This window comes from Tamandua tetradactyla, chromosome 2 (genome assembly GCF_023851605.1).
Source record: "Tamandua tetradactyla isolate mTamTet1 chromosome 2, mTamTet1.pri, whole genome shotgun sequence".
Lineage (NCBI taxonomy): Eukaryota > Metazoa > Chordata > Mammalia > Pilosa > Myrmecophagidae > Tamandua > Tamandua tetradactyla.
In genome coordinates, this window is record NC_135328.1 from 216769510 (window position 1) to 216787648 (window position 18139).

An 18139-nucleotide genomic window follows, 5' to 3' on the forward strand; every position below is an offset into this window, starting at 1 on the left:
ACACTGTTCAAATCACTCTGGGATTTATCTTATCAGGGCATCACTCTGGACAACCCTACAAAATCTCATGCCCTACTCAAGGTTTCATGTTCTGTGGTGTTCAGTTAAGCTGTCCACATAAGTTATATTAGGAAATGCAGTAGTCAAAGTATAAATAGTGTACCAAATAAACATTTTTTGCTTTAGTCTCACACATAAGTTAAAGTTTTAAAGTATTAATTACCACCTATTTTCAACACCCTGCAGTATTGACATTCCTTTGTTCTTCCTCATGCAAAAACATTTTTAAATTTGTACATTTAGTCACTATCATTATATGCTGTAGGCATTGATTGGGAGCTTCTTGATGACTGATTCAGTCTGTTTACTTGTGATTGGTTTGAGGTCATCTATTTCTTCTAGAGTCAGTGTGAGTTGTTCATGCCTTTCTAGGAAGTTAACTGTTTCATCTGCTTAAAAATCTCTTCTTTACTATTGGCCACTTCTGTGGGTTTTCCTTGGGGACACCAGTTGCCCTTTTATTATTACTACCTTTTCCATAGATCTCTAAAATTTTATAAAAGTTTAGAAATCCTTCCCACCTTTTCTATATTATGTCATTTGTTTAAAAGATATCAAAAGTGACTGACAGAAGGGACGCAGGTCATATCCAGCTAGTTAAAAAATTACCAGTTGCTGACAATAGTACACATGTATGTAGGTAGTTAGTAATATCAGTTGTTTTGCAAATTACAAGGTAAAGCAGAGAGGAGAGCAAAAAAGGGGATCTATATTTCCCCCATGTCCCATGGATTTGATCCAATTAACCAGAAGTATCAGGTTTCGATTGAAAGCTTTTGAGAAAAAGTTCATCTGTTTGCCAAAATGCAAAGATATCTTTTGAAAGTATTAATTATAACCCTATGCTCCATTTACATTTCAACGTTCTAGTTTCTAATTTGAATTTGTAAGTTGCTTTTGGAATATATGCTCTCTAGTGTTGAATATTGTCTTGCTTGCATTTTCCTAGGTAGAGCTGTTTAATATATGTTTACATTTGGCCATAACCTGAGCTTCTAATATTGGTTTTGGAGTGTGTGCTGAGTGTTTTGTTTTTTGGTTTAATATTTCCTTGACAACAGTATTGAGGAAGTTTATAAAGGGAACTTGAGTTTGACATTTGGGATACATACTTCTTTTTCCTTGATTATTACTCTCTTGTCTTTTTATTTTGTAGTATGTGAAATGAAACTTAGAAAAAATAGCTGTGTAGTATTAATTAAGCCTGCCAACACACATGATCTCTTGGTTGTTGTAGAAAGATCTACTTGCTTGCCAAAGAAATGTATCTTCTGCCTCATTCAACTCTACTCAGTGTTATCATAGTTTTTGTTCATGGGTATGATCCTCTTCTCATTTACTTTCAAATTAAAAAAAAAAAAAAAGCTTGGTAAGGCTCTAAAAATTTAGCTGTATTCTCCTGAAAAAAAACAAAACGCTGTAATTTTTTCCCCCTATATATAGAGAACTCACAGTTTAGTCTTATTCAAAGCAAAGAAAAAAGAAACTTTTGATCATACTAGAAGAAACTCAGATGTAGGATTGGAATCTCTACTCAAATTACACATGCCGTGAGGACAGTATTGTGCTGATACTATTGATTTGCTGCTGCATTTGTCTGATTTTAACAGAGCAGTGTAATTAGTATTTGGAATGATCCTTTACAGTGTTACAGTGTCAGGCACAAGGCTTCACTTCTTTTCACACCACTCGTTCTTTTTGTGAACCTGGACTTTCTCTTCTTTAGTAAAGTTGTTTTTGATATTGAAGGTCTTGGAAGTCTCCTCAGGAGTTCTCCCTTAGATCATATTGGCAACAGTCTTGAATGCAATATCAAGCAAACCATTGATTCTCTTAAGCAGTTTGCAGCCAGAATAAGTTCAAAAAGTGTTCCCTAGTCAACTTTCAGAAATTCTTGGTCCCAAACAGGAATATCATCTGTTTGGTTTTCTTTGTTCTCATCATCCTCAGGAGGAGGACTGTCATCTTTGTGATGGGTGCACCACTGAATGACTTTTTTAAGTATTGCTGCATTAACATTTGGTAGAGGAACTGGGTCATCATCTCCTCCATCAGCCATTCCCAGATCTTCTAATCTGGTCTTGATAGTCACATATTGTTTGGCAATGTTCGTATGAACTTCAAATATCCCTCCATCAGAACTCTTCAACTTAGTTGAAGGCCTGGTGTTTTATCTCAAAGAGATGGCGGGCGGAAGACTGAGGAGAGCTGGACAGTGTAAGTACAATAAGAAGGAAAAGTCGGAGCACAAGTCCACTCAGTAATAATTTGTTTTTTTTTTTGTTTTGTTTTTTTTTATTAATTAAAAAAAGAATTAACAAAACAATTAGAAATCATTCCAATCTACATGTACAATCAGTAATTCTTAATAACATCACATAGTTGCATATTCATCATTTCTTAGTACATTTGCATCGATTTAGAAAAAGAAATAAAAAGACAACAGAATAAGAATTAAAACAATAATAGAAAGAAAAAAAAACAAAAAAAACAAAAACAAAAAACCTATACCTCACATGCAGCTTCATTCAGTGTTTTAACATAATTGCATTACAATTGGGTAGTATTGTGCTGTCCATTTCTGAGTTTTTATATCCAGTCCCGTTGTACAGTCTGTATCCCTTCAGCTCCAATTATCCCTTCTCTTTTTTTTTTTTTTTTTAATTAACGGAAAAAAAGAAATTAACCCAACATTTAGAGATCATACCATTCTACACGTGCAATCATTAATTCTTAACATCATCACATAGATGCATGATCATCATTTCTTAGTACATTTGCATTGGTTTAGAAGAACTAGCAACATAACCGAAAAAGATATAGAATGTTAATATAGAGAAAAAAATAAAAGTAATAATAGTAAAATCAAAACAAAACAAAACAAAAACCTATAGCTCAGATGCAGCTTCATTCAGTGTTTTAACATGATTACTTTACAATTAGGTATTATTGTGCTGTCCATTTTTGAGTTTTTGTATCTAGTCCTGTTGCACAGTCTGAATCCCTTCAGCTTCAATTACCCATTGTCTTACCCTGTTTCTAACTCCTGCTGAACTCTGTTACCAATGACATATTTCAAGTTTATTCTCGAATGTCCGTTCACATCAGTGGGACCATACAGTATTTGTCCTTTAGTTTTTGGCTGGATTCACTCAGCATAATATTCTCTAGGTCCATCCATGTTATTACATGGTTCATAAGTTTATCTTGTCTTAAAGCTGCATAATATTCCATCGTATGTATATACCACAGTTTGTTTAGCCACTCTTCTGTTGATGGAGATTTTGGCTGTTTCCATCTCTTTGCAATTGTAAATAATGCTGCTGTAAACATTGGTGTGCAAATGTCCGTTTGTGTCTTTGCCCTTAAGTCCTTTGAGTAGATACCTAGCAATGGTATTGCTGGGTCGTATGGCAATTCTATATTCAGCTTTTTGAGGAACCGCCAAACTGCCTTCCACAGTGGTTGCACCCTTTGACATTCCCACCAACAGTGGATAAGTGTGCCTCTTTCTCCGCATCCTCTCCAGCACTTGTCATTTTCTGTTTTGTTGATAATGGCCATTCTGGTGGGTGTGAGATGATATCTCATTGTGGTTTTGATTTGCATTTCTCTAATGGCCAGGGACATTGAGCATCTCTTCATGTGCCTCTTGGCCATCCGTATTTCCTCTTCTGAGAGGTGTCTGTTCAAGTCTTTTTCCCATTTTGTAATTGGGTTGGCTGTCTTTTTGTTGTTGAGATGAACAATCTCTTTATAAATTCTGGATACTAGACCTTTATCTGATATATCATTTCCAAATATTGTCTCCCTTTGTGAAGGCTGTCTTTCTACTTTCTTGATGAAGTTCTTTGATGCACAAAAGTGTTTAATTTTGAGGAGTTCCCATTTATTTATTTCCTTCTTCAGTGCTCTTGCTTTAGGTTTAAGGTCCATAAAACCGCCTCCAGTTGTAAGATCCATAAGATATCTCCCAACATTTTCCTCTAACTGTTTTATGGTCTTAGACCTAATGTTTAGATCTTTGATCCATTTTGAGTTAACTTTTGTATAGGGTGTGAGAGATGGGTCTTCTTTCATTCTTTTGCATATGGATATCCAGTTCTCTAGGCACCATTTATTGAAGAGACTGCTCTGTCCCAGGTGAGTTGGTTTGACTGCCTTATCAGAGATCAAATGTCCATAGATGAGCGGGTCTATATCTGAGCACTCTATTCGATTCCATTGGTCGATCTATCTATCTTTATGCCAATACCATGCTGTTTTGACCACTGTGGCTTCATAATATGCCTTAAAGTCAGGCAGCGCGAGACCTCCAGCTTCGTTTTTTTTCCTCAAGATGTTTTTAGCAATTCGGGGCACCCTGCCCTTCCAGATAAATTTGCTTATTGGTTTTTCTATTTCTGAAAAATAAGTTGTTGGGATTTTGATTGGTATTGCATTGAATCTGTAAATCAATTTAGGTAGGATTGACATCTTAACTATATTTAGTCTTCCAATCCATGAACACGGTATGCCCTTCCATCTATTTAGGTCTTCTGTGATTTCTTTTAGCAGTTTTTTGTAGTTTTCTTTATATAGGTTTTTTGTCTCTTTAGTTAAATTTATTCCTAGGTATTTTATTCTTTTAGTTGCAATTGTAAATGGGATTCGTTTCTTGATTTCCCCCTCAGCTTGTTCATTACTAGTGTATAGAAATGCCACAGATTTTTGAATGTTGATCTTGTAACCTGCTACTTTGCTGTACTCATTTATTAGCTCTAGTAGTTTAGTTGTGGATTTTTCCGGGTTTTCGACGTATAGTATCATATCGTCTGCAAACAGTGATAGTTTTACTTCTTCCTTTCCAATTTTGATGCCTTGTATTTCTTTTTCAATAATTTGTTTTTAATGATAGTGTTCAAGTCTGTGAATCAAAAGGTTCTCTTTTAGCCTAGTGCTAGTTACAGGGTTGGGCTAATAGTTTAAAAGTGTCAAGATGAGGCCTCTTTAGGCCACTGATCTATGGAAAAAGTTGCAACTTTGCCATGTTATTTAAGAAAAGTTTGTGTTTTAAATTGTGATTTAACCTTGGTATGTTTTAATATAAAAATATTTATAGCATTAAACTTCCCCTTCGCATTCTTTAAAGGAAGGCAGTTTAGTTTTTCTTATTTTGGCACTTATTTTTTGGAGTCCTTTGTTTTACACATTAATAGTTTTGTTAGTAATTACTTTCTTTCCAAGATCTTGACAGATACATGCTTTAGAGAAGAGCTGTATTTATGTTTGAAACCCGGGATGTTACTTGCTGAATGGGACTAGGGCAAATGATCTGTGATGGGATGGCAGAGGGAAGAGGATGGTGTACTCCTCTAAAGCTTGCCATAGTAAACAAATTAAGTTCCTATATAATGATAGGCACTATTTTGTTCTTAAATGTGTGGCTGCTTCCCTTTTTGAAAGAGTGGAAGTGAATATTTATTTCCCTCACTGTATTTTACTGTATTTCCTCATTGCAGTTCTTCCCTATGATTGAGTTTATTATAGTTATTGCTGATATGAATTCAAGTTTTTTTTGTGTGTGTGAATGGAATTTGTATTTTACCCTGAGCAACTGATAATAGGTTATATGAGTGTGTATAGGCACCTGATAGAATGGTACTGACATAGTCTTAAGAGTTGTTTTATTTTGAGAGAGGACTCTTTGAAAACTGCAGAGATACAGTGGGGTTGACATATTGGGACCAGAAACTGGGTAGACCTGAGACCGAATAACCAGAGAGAACTTTTTTGGGAGCTTTCCAACACCTGTGGTGGGATAGATGACACTCTAGATGACTCTGCTCTCCCCAGCTTCCTTTCATAGTTTCATTCTTTTCACTTGTAGTGTATTTTCTTATTTTCATGTTCCAAAGTAGAAAATATCTGCTTGGCTTAGTAGTGTCTACAGGTTTGCCAGTTGTGCTTTTTGCTGTATGTTTCATATATCACATGGCTGCTTTGGCTGTCTTGGGTGTACTGTTCCTAGTCATGAAGAGAACTTCATTGCTCAGGAAAACAACAGAGCTACCCTATTGCAGGTAGATAACAAGAGCTAGATCATTGCACGTAAGAATCCTTGTTTAGAAATCTGCACTTTATTGGGCAATGACTCCCCACTTCCCCTTTTAAAATGGCTTTTCCTAGACTGAACGTTGTCCTTTTGTCCCATCAAATACAGGGAATCTAAATAGTCAACAGCCAGTTGTAGAACTGTGCTTGCACTAACAAGATTACCTGGAATCAGTGTTTCCTACCTTTGCACATTGTACCAGATGGGATAATGACTTTTGTAGTGCATACTGGGGTAATCTGGAAATATTTTGGGTGTGTTTATATGAGGCTTTTTGAAAAATTAATTCCATATTCTCTAATATTGTAAGATAGAAAATATAATGAAGAAAGAGAAATAAATACTGGATTAATATAAACTGTTCAAATAAAATGACTTCAGAACTTCTAATGGAAATTTTGCTTCCATGAACCAGGCATTTTCATACCACATTTTAGATGTGAAATGACTACATATAATTTCTGATGAAGAATTTTTGATGAAGATTTATTTAAATTCTTAAAGATAACCATTAATCAAAAATTTGTTCATGTAGAAGGAAGTGGGGTAACAAGTGGAAGAATTATTGCATTTTTTCCCTAGTTTCTAGAAACATCGTTGTCATTAATCAGAATTTGGTAATTTGATATGTTTAAATTGTGTTTCAAGAGTATTATTATTATTCTTTAAATGTAGCAGCCTTTTTTTTTTTTTTCTTTCATTGACCAATGCCACCTTAAATTTCTTGTGGTAATTCACATAGTTTTTGAGTCCAGTTAAACTTTTTAATATCAACTATTTAAAAATAATAAACTTTTGTGAAGTGTATGTAGAAGTTTCTCTATTCAACTTAACAGTTCTTTAGATTTCAGATGTTGGCACTGACCAGAACTCACTAGGGAACTTTTTTTTTTTTTTTTGCATGGGCAGGCACTCGGAATCGAACCTTGGTCCCTGGCAGTTGAGAGCTCTGCCACTGAGCCACCATGGCCCACACTTCCTAGGGAACCTTTTAAAATCTCATTTTGAATTCATACACTTAGTCACTATGTGGGTAACCCCCCCCCCCCTTTCATGGGAACCCTTCAGTTTTGGTGTAGTTCATTCAAGCCCTCAAGAATGTTAGTTAAAGGAGGTTATTTTTTTTAATCTAACAACTCTTTTTTATTAATTTGCAAGGTAAGAGTCTTTCAAACAGATTTTTTAAAACAATTTTTTATTAATTAAAAAAATTACAAGAAGGAAACACAAACATCCATAATATATGCTCATTCCATTCTACATATATAATCAGTAATTCACAATATCATCACATAGTTGCAAATTCATCATCATGATCATTTCTTAGAACATTTGCATCAATTCAGAAGAGGAAATAGAGGACAACAGAAAAATAAAACAAAAACAGAAAAAGAAAAAAAGAATTTTACATACCATATCCTTTACCCCTCCCTTGCATTGATCGCTAGAATTTCAAACTGAATTAATTTTAACATTTGTTCCCCCTATTATTTAGTTTTATTCCATATGTTCTACTCATCTGTCGACAAGGTAGATAAAAGGAGCATCAGAAACAAGGTTTTCACAATCACACAGTCACATTGTGAAAGCTATATCATTATTCAATCATCCCCAAGAAACATGGCTACTGGAACACAGCTCTACATTTTCAGGCAATTCCCTCCAGCCTTTCCATTACATCTTGAATAACAAGGTGATATCTACTTAGTGTGTATGAATAACCTCCAGGATAACCTCTCGACTCTGTTTGGAATCTCTCAGCCATTGACACTTTGTCTCATTTCACTCTTTCCCCTTTTGTTCGAGAAGATTTTCTCAATCCCTTGATACTGAGTCTCAGCTCATTCTAGGATTTCTGTCCCATGTTGCCAGGAAGGTCTACACCCCTTGGAGTCATGTCCCACATGACTAAGTAGACAGGGGGAGAGTGGTGAGTTTGCTTATTGTATTGGCTGGAGACAGAGGCCACATTGAGCAACAAAAGAGGTTCTCTTGGGGGTGACTCTTAGGCCTAATTTTAAGTAGGCTTGACCTGTCCTTTGTGGGGTTAAGTTTCATGTGAACAAACCCCAAGACTGGGGGTGAAGCCTGTCGCTTTGGTTGTCTGCACTGCTTGTGAGACTATCAGTAATTCAACTTGGGGAGCTTGAATTTTCCCCCATTCTCACCATTGCCCAAAGGGGACTTTGCAAATACATTTTCACGCACTGATCAAATCACTCTGGGATTCATCGGGGCATCACTCTGGAGAAACCAATAAAATTCAATGTCCTACCCAAGGTTTCATGTACTTATGTTGTTCAACCAACTATCTATAAGTTATATTAGGAGATGCACTAGTCAAAGTATAAATTTTGTACCAAATAGACATTTTTTGATTTAGTCTTAAGCAGAAGTTAAAATTTTTAAATATTAATTACCATCTATTTTCAGCACCCTGCAGTAATGACATTCCTTTGTTCTTCCTCATGCAAAAACGTTTTTAAATTTGTACATTTAGTCATTATCATTATACACTCTAGGTATTCCTAGATTATACCATCTCAGTCTTTGTGATTTCATTTATGCCCCCAGCCCTCCTCCCTCTATCATTCTCACATTCAGCTTCATTCAGTGTTTTAACATAATTGTATTGCAGTTAGGTAATATTGTGCTGTCCATATCTGAGTTTTTATATTCAGTCCTGTTGCACAATCTGTATCCCTTCAGCTGCAGTTACCCAGTATCTTACCCTGTTTCTGTCTCCTGATGGTCTCTGTTACCAAAGAAATATTCCAAGTTTATTCACTAATGTCAGTTCATATCAGTGAGACCATATAGTATTTGTCCTTTTGTTTTTGGCTAATCATACTCAGCATAATGTCCTTAAGGTCCATCATGTTGTTATATACTTCATAAGTTTATTCTATCTTACAGCTGCATAATATTCCATCGTATGTATATGCCACAGTTTGTTTAGCCACCCGTCCGTTGATGGACATTTTGACTGTTTCCATCTTTTGGTAATTGTTAATAATGCTGCTTTAAACATTGGCGTGCAAATGTCCATTTGTGTTCTTGCTCTCATGTCCTTTGAGTAGAGATAGCATATAGATGGGTCTTGTTTTTTAATCCATTCTGCCAGTCTATGTCTTTTGATTGGGGAGTTTCATCCATTAACATTTAGTGTTATTACTGCACGGGTCGTACTTTCTTCTACCATTTTGCCTTTTGGATTTTATCTGTCATATCTAATTTTCCTTTTTTTTTTTTTACCTTTACTCATAGTCTTCCTTTCTACACTGTTCTCCACACCTCTCTCTTCTGTCTTTGCATATCTGTCTCTAGTGCTCCCTTTAGTATTTCTTGCAGAGCTGGTCTCTTGACCAGAAATTCTCTCAGTGATATTTTGTCTGAAAATGTTTTAATTTCTCCCTCATTTTTGAAGGACAATTTTGCTGGATATAGAATTCTTGGTTGGCAGTTTTTCTCTTTTAATAATTTAAATATATCATCCCATGTCTTCTTGCCTCCATGGTTTTTGCTGAGAAAGCTACACATAGTCTTATCAGCCCCCCCCCTTGTATGTGATGGATTGCTTTTCTCTTGCTGCTTTCAAGATTCTCTCTCTCTTTTTGACCTCTGACATTCTGGTTAGTAAATGTCTTGGAGTGCGTGTATTTGGATCTATTCTCTTTGGGGTACACTGCATTTCTTGGATCTGTAATTTTAAGTCTTTCATAAGAGTTGGGAAATTTTCAGTGATAATTTCCTCCATTAGTTTTTCTCCTCCTTTTCCCTTCTCTTCTCCTTCTAGGACACCCACAACATGTATATTCGTGCACTTCATATTGTCTTTCAGTTCCCTGAGTCCCTGCTCACGTTTTTCCTTTTTTTCCCTATATTTTCTTTTTCTTGCGAGATTTCAGATGTTCCATCCTCCAGTTCAGAAGTCCTATGTTCTGTCTCTCGAAATTTACCATTGTAGGTTCCTATTGTTTTTTTCATGTCTTCTACCGTGCCTTTCATTACCATAAGTTCTGTGATTTGTTTTTTCAGACTTTCAGTTTCTTCTTTTTGTTCATTCCTTGCCTTCTTCATATCCTCCCTCAATTCATTGATTTGATTTTTGATGAGGATTTCCATGTCTGTTCATATATTCTGAATTAAATGTTTCAGCTCCTGTATCTCATTTGAATTGTTGGTTTGTTCCTTTGACTGGGCCATATCTTCAGTTTTCCTAGTGTGATTTGTTATTTTTTGCTGGTGTCTAGGTATTTAATTACCTTAATTAGTTTGTTTTGGAGATTGCTTGCACTTCTTTTACCTAGGATTTTCTTGCTGGTTGAATTTGTTGTCTATCTGTTCTTTGTCATTCAGTTCAGTTCTGTCTGGACCTCTAGCTTAAGTTTTGTTTAACAGAGAATTTTTCAGTTCTTGTTTTCTTGTTTCTTGCCCTGATGTTGGTGCCTTTTTCCCCCCACACTTAGGAAGTCTACTTAAATATTATAAACCGCAGGCAGATTTTCCCAGACCAAACTGGCCTCCTATCAGGAGGAAAGAGTCACTTGCGTTGGTTTTCCCTGAGGGTGAGACCCAGCAGGTGGAAAGACTTTCCTGTGAAGTCTCTGGACTCTGCTTTTCTTATCCTGCCCAGTATGTGGTACTTGTCTGCCTGCAGGTCCCACCAGCAAAGAGATGTGGTACCTTTAACTTTGGCTGGGTGCATGGTGGAGACAGAGGAGAGGTTGTAGGCTGGTTTTAATGGCTTCAAAGTACCAAGCCCTGGTGTCTGAATTCCTTGAGAGAGGGATTCCACCTGAGTTTGGCTTCACCCCTCCCCTGGGGAAGGCCCAGGCTCCAGACAATCCCTGAAAGGAGCTTATTTCTTCCTATGCCTGGGGCAGTTGCAGCCTGAGGAGCCCTGCTGCTGGATCCAAAGGCAGTCAAGCCTTTGTAGAAACACAGCCACAAAAACCTCTGTTTCCTTTTTTTTTTTTTCTTTTTCTGTCAGCCCTGCCCCCTTTGCTGGGGCAAAAATGAGCAACCTCCGCTTTGACCAGGTTAACCTGAGCTGGGGGCCTATTTTTAGTAGTCAGAATTTGTTAGTTAATGCCACAATTGGTGTTTTGTTGGGCTCAGCCCCTGCTACTGGTAAAGTCCCTCTCCTTTCCTCTCTGGGAAGCAGCCTGTCGGGGAGGGGCGCCAGTCACCGGGGCTTGGGGAGCTCACAGTTCTAGGGGGGCTTGCAGCCAGTCCAGCTGGTCCAGACAAGGGTATGCTGTGTGTCTGGTCACTGACATGGCCCCAGGAGCTGTTCTGTTATTTAGTAGTTTAGTAGTACTGTTTCTGGTTATTTAGTAGTTTTTCTGGAGGACCAACTAAAATGCGCACATTGTTAAGCCGCCATCTTGGCCCGGAAGTTCAGACAGATTTTTTATTTTTAGCCTTGAAACACTTGACAAAAGCCTTCATTTGTACAGGCATTTCCTATTTCTCTTTCAAACAGCAGGGGGAGGCATACCCATTCTTATGTCTCCTCCTAAAGCAGAAACCCACCAGGACTGTAGCAGCTTGGATTATATTAGATGCAGTACTTGACAACATCATTAATAAGGAATTAGTCCACAGGTAAGGTTTACATTTGTAGAGGGTTTGCTTCAAAGTATTCTGTTGTCACTTTGAATGTTGAATCTTCAGTCATTTGATAGCACCTAGTCTCTTGTTTTTCTGAGCTCCCTGTATGCTGGGAGTTTCTTTTTTGATTTGTATCCTTCGTAGATTAGTTTATTAAGCAGTTGGAATGCAATGTACCAGAAATGGAACAGCTTTTAAAAAGGGGATTTAATAAGTTACAAGTTTACAGTTGTAGTGCTGAGTAAATTCCAAACTGAGGCACCAAGGATAGGTTACCTTCACCCAAGAAAGTCTGATGCTCTCTGTAACACCTTTGTCAGCTGGGAAGGCACATGGCTGACGTCTATTAAAGCCCTGTTCCTGGGCTCCATTGCTTTCAGCCTCTGTTTCTGTGAGAGGCCCTCATTTGGTGTCTGTGGGTCTTCACTTAGCTCCTCCGGTAATGGGTTCTGGCTTGCTTATCATCTCATGGCAGTATCTGCTGGGCCCTGAATGTCCAAACATCTGAATCTCATTTTGGTTCTGTCTGCTCTGAAGCAGCTGTTCTCCAAGCATCTGCATTTGCTCTGAACTTTCTTCAAAATATTTCTTCTTTTAAAGGACTACAGTAAAGTAATAAAGACCCACCTTGAATGGGTAGTCAATTCTCCATGTAATCAAAAGTTCACGCCCACAGGTGGGCGTGTAATATCTCCATGGAGGTAATTTATTTAAAAGGGTTTCCACTCTACAATAATTGAATCAGGATTAAAGGACATGGCTTTTCTGGGGTATATGCCTTTTATATTTTTGCTTGAATTTCTACTAGGTACCTCAAATTTAGCATGTTCACGACAGAATTCCCAGTTTTCCTTCCCATTCCAGTGTCAGTAGATAACAGCTTTCTGTTCTTCTAATTGTTGAGGCCCAAACTTTGGCGTCTTGACTCTTCTTTTTCTCACACTACATGCAGTCTGTCAGCAAATTTTGGATGGCTCTACTTTCAGAGTGTGTCCACATATTGATCACTTCTTAACAACTGCACTGCCACTGTCTTGCCTAAATTAATAGTTTCCTAACCCTACAGGAGATAGAGGGCATCTATTAAAGTGTAACTTAGATCATTAACTCTCTATGCATAACCCTGCAGAGGTTTTTCTCTTATTCTAATAAATGTCAAAAGCCCCTCAGCTATTTCTCAGACTTTACTTCAGCTTTCTTTTTTACCTTTAGCTTCAGCCACCTCAGTCTTTTGCTTTGCTTTAAAACCTCCAGTTCAGGGAGGTTTCTGCTTCAGGTCTTTGTACTTGTTTCGCTCTCTGCCTTGATCCTCCCCCCACCCCACCCCCATCACCCCCCAGATAATCACATGACTTGCTCCCTTCCTTTACATCTCTGTTCAAATGACCCTTTATTAGTGATTTAGGGATCACCTTAAATAACATCCATCCCCTTCATCCAGCTTAATTTTACTTCCAAGTACTTATCTCCATTTATACTAGGTGTTTATTTTGTTGTCTATACTCTCCCCCACTGGACTGTAAGCTCTCTCCATGTGTTCTCCTTGGATGTGTGTACACCTCTTACAACGGTCCTCGACACCTAATAAGTAGGTGCTCAGTAAATATTTGCTCAATGAATGAAGGAATTGACAGAGACTCTGTTCTGGAGATGGATGTTTACTTGATGATCAGTGGCACAGTAACAACATTTAAGTGTTGTTGTCCAGGCTCTAGGATTTGTGTTTGCAGGCCCTCCCCTTCACTTCCCTCGTCACTAACTAGCTGTTGTCATCTGGAATTGAGTAGTTCTGATGGCTCTTCTCCTCTTCTCTTTGAATGACATCAGGTTAGCAGATGACAGGGCAATACATTTGGTCAGCCTAGAGATTACATCCAGCTGGAATAGCTCAGACACAGAAAATGGCAAATTGAGTTTTGGCCAGGACTTCTGCTTTTAGTCAGAGCTACTTTGCCTTTCGCTCTGAGACTTACATTCTGGGTTTTTAGAAGGACTGCTCCAGGGAATTTTATGGTTCCATTTTTACCTTGTTATAATTTGTACCAACGGATTAGAAGTGCATTATGAGTGCTTTTGATTTTTTTTCATATGTATGTGAAGTATAATTATATTAAATTAGGTGTAAAATTCACTCTGTCATTTCCTTTCATCAAATGCTGAGAGTTTATTGTGAGGTTGTAAATTACTTTGAATCTTAGAACTCTCCAAACTGAAAGAAACTCTAGCTTACCAACTTTTGAACATGTTGTGTTTAGTGGTAATAAGCCTGACCAAGAATTTTTGCATATTAATGATTGAGGTCCAATCTCAGTATTACATGAAGTAAAATTAATCCCTCTACTTATTTAAACTATACTTTTGCAGTTTTAAAAGGTGATTTTTCTGAAATGTGGAGTTAGAGCTCATCCTTCTGAACTTTTATAGCCAGATGCTTCTTCTTTTGGGCTGTAGCAAAGCCTAAGTTTTTTCTTATTGTAACGTTGCTGCATGTGTGTTTTTTTAAAAACAGCTTTATTGAGCTATAGTTCACCTTCTGTATAATTCACCCATTTCAGATGTACAGTTTAATGGCTTTTATTGTATTCATAGATTTGTGCAGGCATTGCCACAGTCAATTTTAAAACATTTCATTGTCCCCAAAGAAGCCCTGTAGGCCTTAGCCATTAACTTGCCAAACCATCCACGCCCTCTAGCCCTAGCAACTACTAGCCCTACTTTCTGTTTCTATGGATTTGCTTGTTTTGAACATTTAATAAATTGTGTCATATAATATGTGGTCTTTGTTACTGCCTTTTTTTTTTTACTTTGCTTAAGTGGTTTCCAGATTCATCCACATAGTAGCATATGGCAGAACTTCCTTTGTTTTTATTGCTGAGTAATATTCCATTATATGGTGCTACCACATTTTGTTTATCCATCTGCTTGGCTTTTGTTTTTTGTTTTTTTTTGCATAGGCAGGCATCGGAAATCAAACCTGGATCTCTGGCATGACAGTTGAGAATTCTGCCACTGAGCCACCATTGCACTGCACCATCTGCTTGGCTTTTATTTTCTCTTTTCCACTCCTGGTTTTGTCTTTACTGCCATGCGTTGGGAAAGTGAATTTAGGAACTCTTTCCTCTTTTCAGATCAGGGATTTGATTTCACAGGCATTGTTTCCCTCACCTTTGTTTGGCATTATGGGCACCAGGTTTTCCTTTTCCTCATTTGACAGCAGAAGCCTCCAAGACATAACAGGTCACCCTTGCCAGGAAGCACCAAGATTTTTGGGGTATTTACTTCTGCTTTCATAATCCAGGTTCCAACATGTGTGTAATTACTGTTTTGGGCACTGCTTTAAATTGGTTCAATTTATTTTCAGAGAACAAACTTTACATGGCATATTACAGTTTTTGTAATAGTTTTAGGTTTATGGATTCCATATTAGCTAAGCATAATTTCAAATCACTACAAATGCTTAACCTTTTGAAATAGCCACAGTAGACAAATAACTGTTTATTTAAAGCAGTGGTTCTAAGCAAGGGATGATTTGCTCCCCAAGGAATGTTTGGCAATATCTGGAGGTGCTTTTGTTTGTCTTGGTTGGGGTAGTAGGTTGTTCTACTGGAAAATACATGGGTAGAAGCCAAGGATGCTGCTAAACATCCTGAATTGCTGAGGAGAGCCCCCACAACAGAGAATTAATTATCTGACCCAGAATGTCAATCATATCCCAATGGAGAAGTCCTGGTTTTAGAGGTAACAAGCTGTATGTTTCCCTTAACCCACTGAGTAGAAGAGACACAACTCTAGCAATGGGCAAGGTAAAAATTATGCGTATAATTGGTAAAAACTTTACTGTTAACAGTATAGTAAAGTATGTGCTTATGTGAATGGGTTTGCGTGTTATTTGAATAAAAGGAGGATTTTAAATTTTTATGGGAAACCTCCTGGGCACCTTACCTTGTCTTTGGGATTTTCTTACTTCTACTTCGAATAATAAAGCTTATTATATCTCATTTGCTATTTAATTTTAATTGAGTTATTAATTGTAACCTGAAGTTTTGCTTTTCTGGGTAATTTTTCCATTCTTTGCAGTGGTCCTATCTTTTATTATTTTAAAAAATATTTTTATTGACAAATCTTCACACACATACAGTCCAAATATGTTGTACAATCATGATGGGTGACTTCTAGGCATAATTTTAAGTAGGCTTAGTCTATCCATTGTAGAAATAAGTTTCAGAGGGGCAAACCCTAAGATCCCGAGCTCACCTTACTGATTTCGTTGTCCCCAACGCTTGCGAAAGTATCAGGAATTCTCCAAATGGGGAAGTTCCTTTTTTCCCCCCATTCTCCCAGGGGAACTTTGCAATAGTTCTTTATTCATTGCCCAGGTTACTCTGGAATATATCGGGGCATCACACTAACCTGATAACCTGGACAGCCCAACAAGATCTCATGCCCTATTCAAGATTCCATGTACCTTAACAGTGTTCAACCAACATACAAGTTAAATTAGGTAATGCGCTACCCAAAATATAAATATTGGATAATAAACATCTCTCCGTTTGGTCTCACACAGAAGTTGATGTTTTAAAATATGGACCATTTCATCTTTTACCCTGTATTCTGATCTACCCCAATCTATCCAGATCAGCTTCATTCATATCTCTAGTTGAAGTCTGATCTCCTTTTCAACTTTTTAAACAGTTCGTTCCTGTGTGGAGTACTGCAGACTTTCATAGCTTCAGAGCTCTGAGTCTCAGATGTCACATAAATACCTGAAGTTTCTGGAAACAATCAGGTTGTATACAAACAGTTCAGTGTCTCAGAATTTAGAAATAACAGTTACAGTTCCTAAATATATGTGATTGCTGTAAGAGCTTACAATCTAGGACCCTTTACAATAGTCCCCAGTTGTGATAACCCATACTCTGGACTCTTGTTCACCAAGTTTTTGTATTATAGTTAGTCCATATGATTGAGTCATGATAATATTTGTCTTTTTGTTTCTGACATTTCATTCAACTTCTAGTCCTTAAGGTTCATTCTCCTAGTTGCATGTGTCACAACTTCATTCCTTCTTGTGGCAGCTCAGTAGTCTGTTTTATGTATACAGCACAGTTCCTTCCTCCATGTCTCAGTTGTACCCTTAGGCCGTACCCTTAGGTCACCTCTGTCCATTGTTAGTCAGAAACACTGCCACCATAAACACCAGTATGCAAATGTCCACTCAGTTCCTCCAGGTATATACTGAGCAATGGGGTTGCAGGATCATATGGCAGCCCTACCCCTATCCTTCTGTGGAACCACCACACTGCCGTCCAAAGGTCTGCACATCTCAGTTTCCCTACGACAGTGAATAGGTATTTCGCTTGCTCTGCATTTTCTCTATCACTTGTTTCTCACTGTTCATTTGAAACAGTTTTATTCGCATATCACGCAGTCTAACCTAAATAAATAGACATGCCTTTGCCACCAAAATCTTCATGAAAACATTCTCTTTTCTTTCACAAAGAATCAACGCTTCCCCCCCCCCCCCCCCCCCCGTGTTTGTTGACATTTACTTTTGGCATAATGCCTTTGTTACATTCAGTGGAAGCATATTACAATCTTACTATTGACTATAGACTCTAGCCTTCGTTGATTGTATTTTTTCCTGGCTACCATCCCATTTTCAACACCTTACAATGTTGACATTTGTTCTCCCTCATGCAAAAACATTTTTATATCTGTACATTTATTCACCATCATTGTCCACTTTAGGCATTCCAAAGTTATACCGTTTCAGTCTTTATCCTCTATCTTTCCTTCTGATTTCATAGGTGCCCCCAGCCCTCCTCCCTCTATCATACTCACATTCAGCTTCATTCAGCGTGCTTATATTATTGTGCTACAATCCAGTCGTATTGTGCTACCCATTTCTGAACTTTTACAGTCAGTCCTGTTGCACAGTCTGTATTCCTTTAGCACAAAATGCCTGATCTCTATCCTGTTTCTATCTCCTGATTGCCTGTGTTCTTAATGTGAACTCTCCAAGTTCACTTGTTAATGTTAGTTCATATTAGTGAGACCATACACTATTTGTCCTTTTCTTTTTGGCTAATTTCAGCATAAAAATGTCTTACTCATTAAATTATATTAATAACTTTTGTATGTGTTATCTTTTCCTTACTTGTTTTAAGCTATGCTTCATAACTGTTTAATTAAAATTATTTTAAAGGATTCTTACTCTTTTGGTAAAAGCACCAGTTTTTCTTTTTTTCTCAAGTATTTGTTTTTAGAAGAATTATCTTTCCCTCTCACCCCCTTTACCTGATTACCTGTCTGGCAGTCTGCCAGTATGTTCAATATTAATACCTTCACCCTATCGCCAATACCTGATTG

The 18139-nt window shown here is 37.4% G+C and overlaps 1 protein-coding gene and 1 pseudogene across 8 annotated transcripts in view; one reads left to right on the forward strand and one right to left on the reverse strand.

Annotated features, from left to right (window-relative positions):
• The window catches only part of RERE (arginine-glutamic acid dipeptide repeats), a 636739-nt gene that overhangs the window by 202497 nt on the left and 416103 nt on the right, over positions 1 to 18139 (forward strand). The gene's annotated exons all lie outside the window — the stretch shown is intronic.
• LOC143658711 (S-phase kinase-associated protein 1 pseudogene) lies at positions 1650 to 12596 on the reverse strand (annotated as a pseudogene).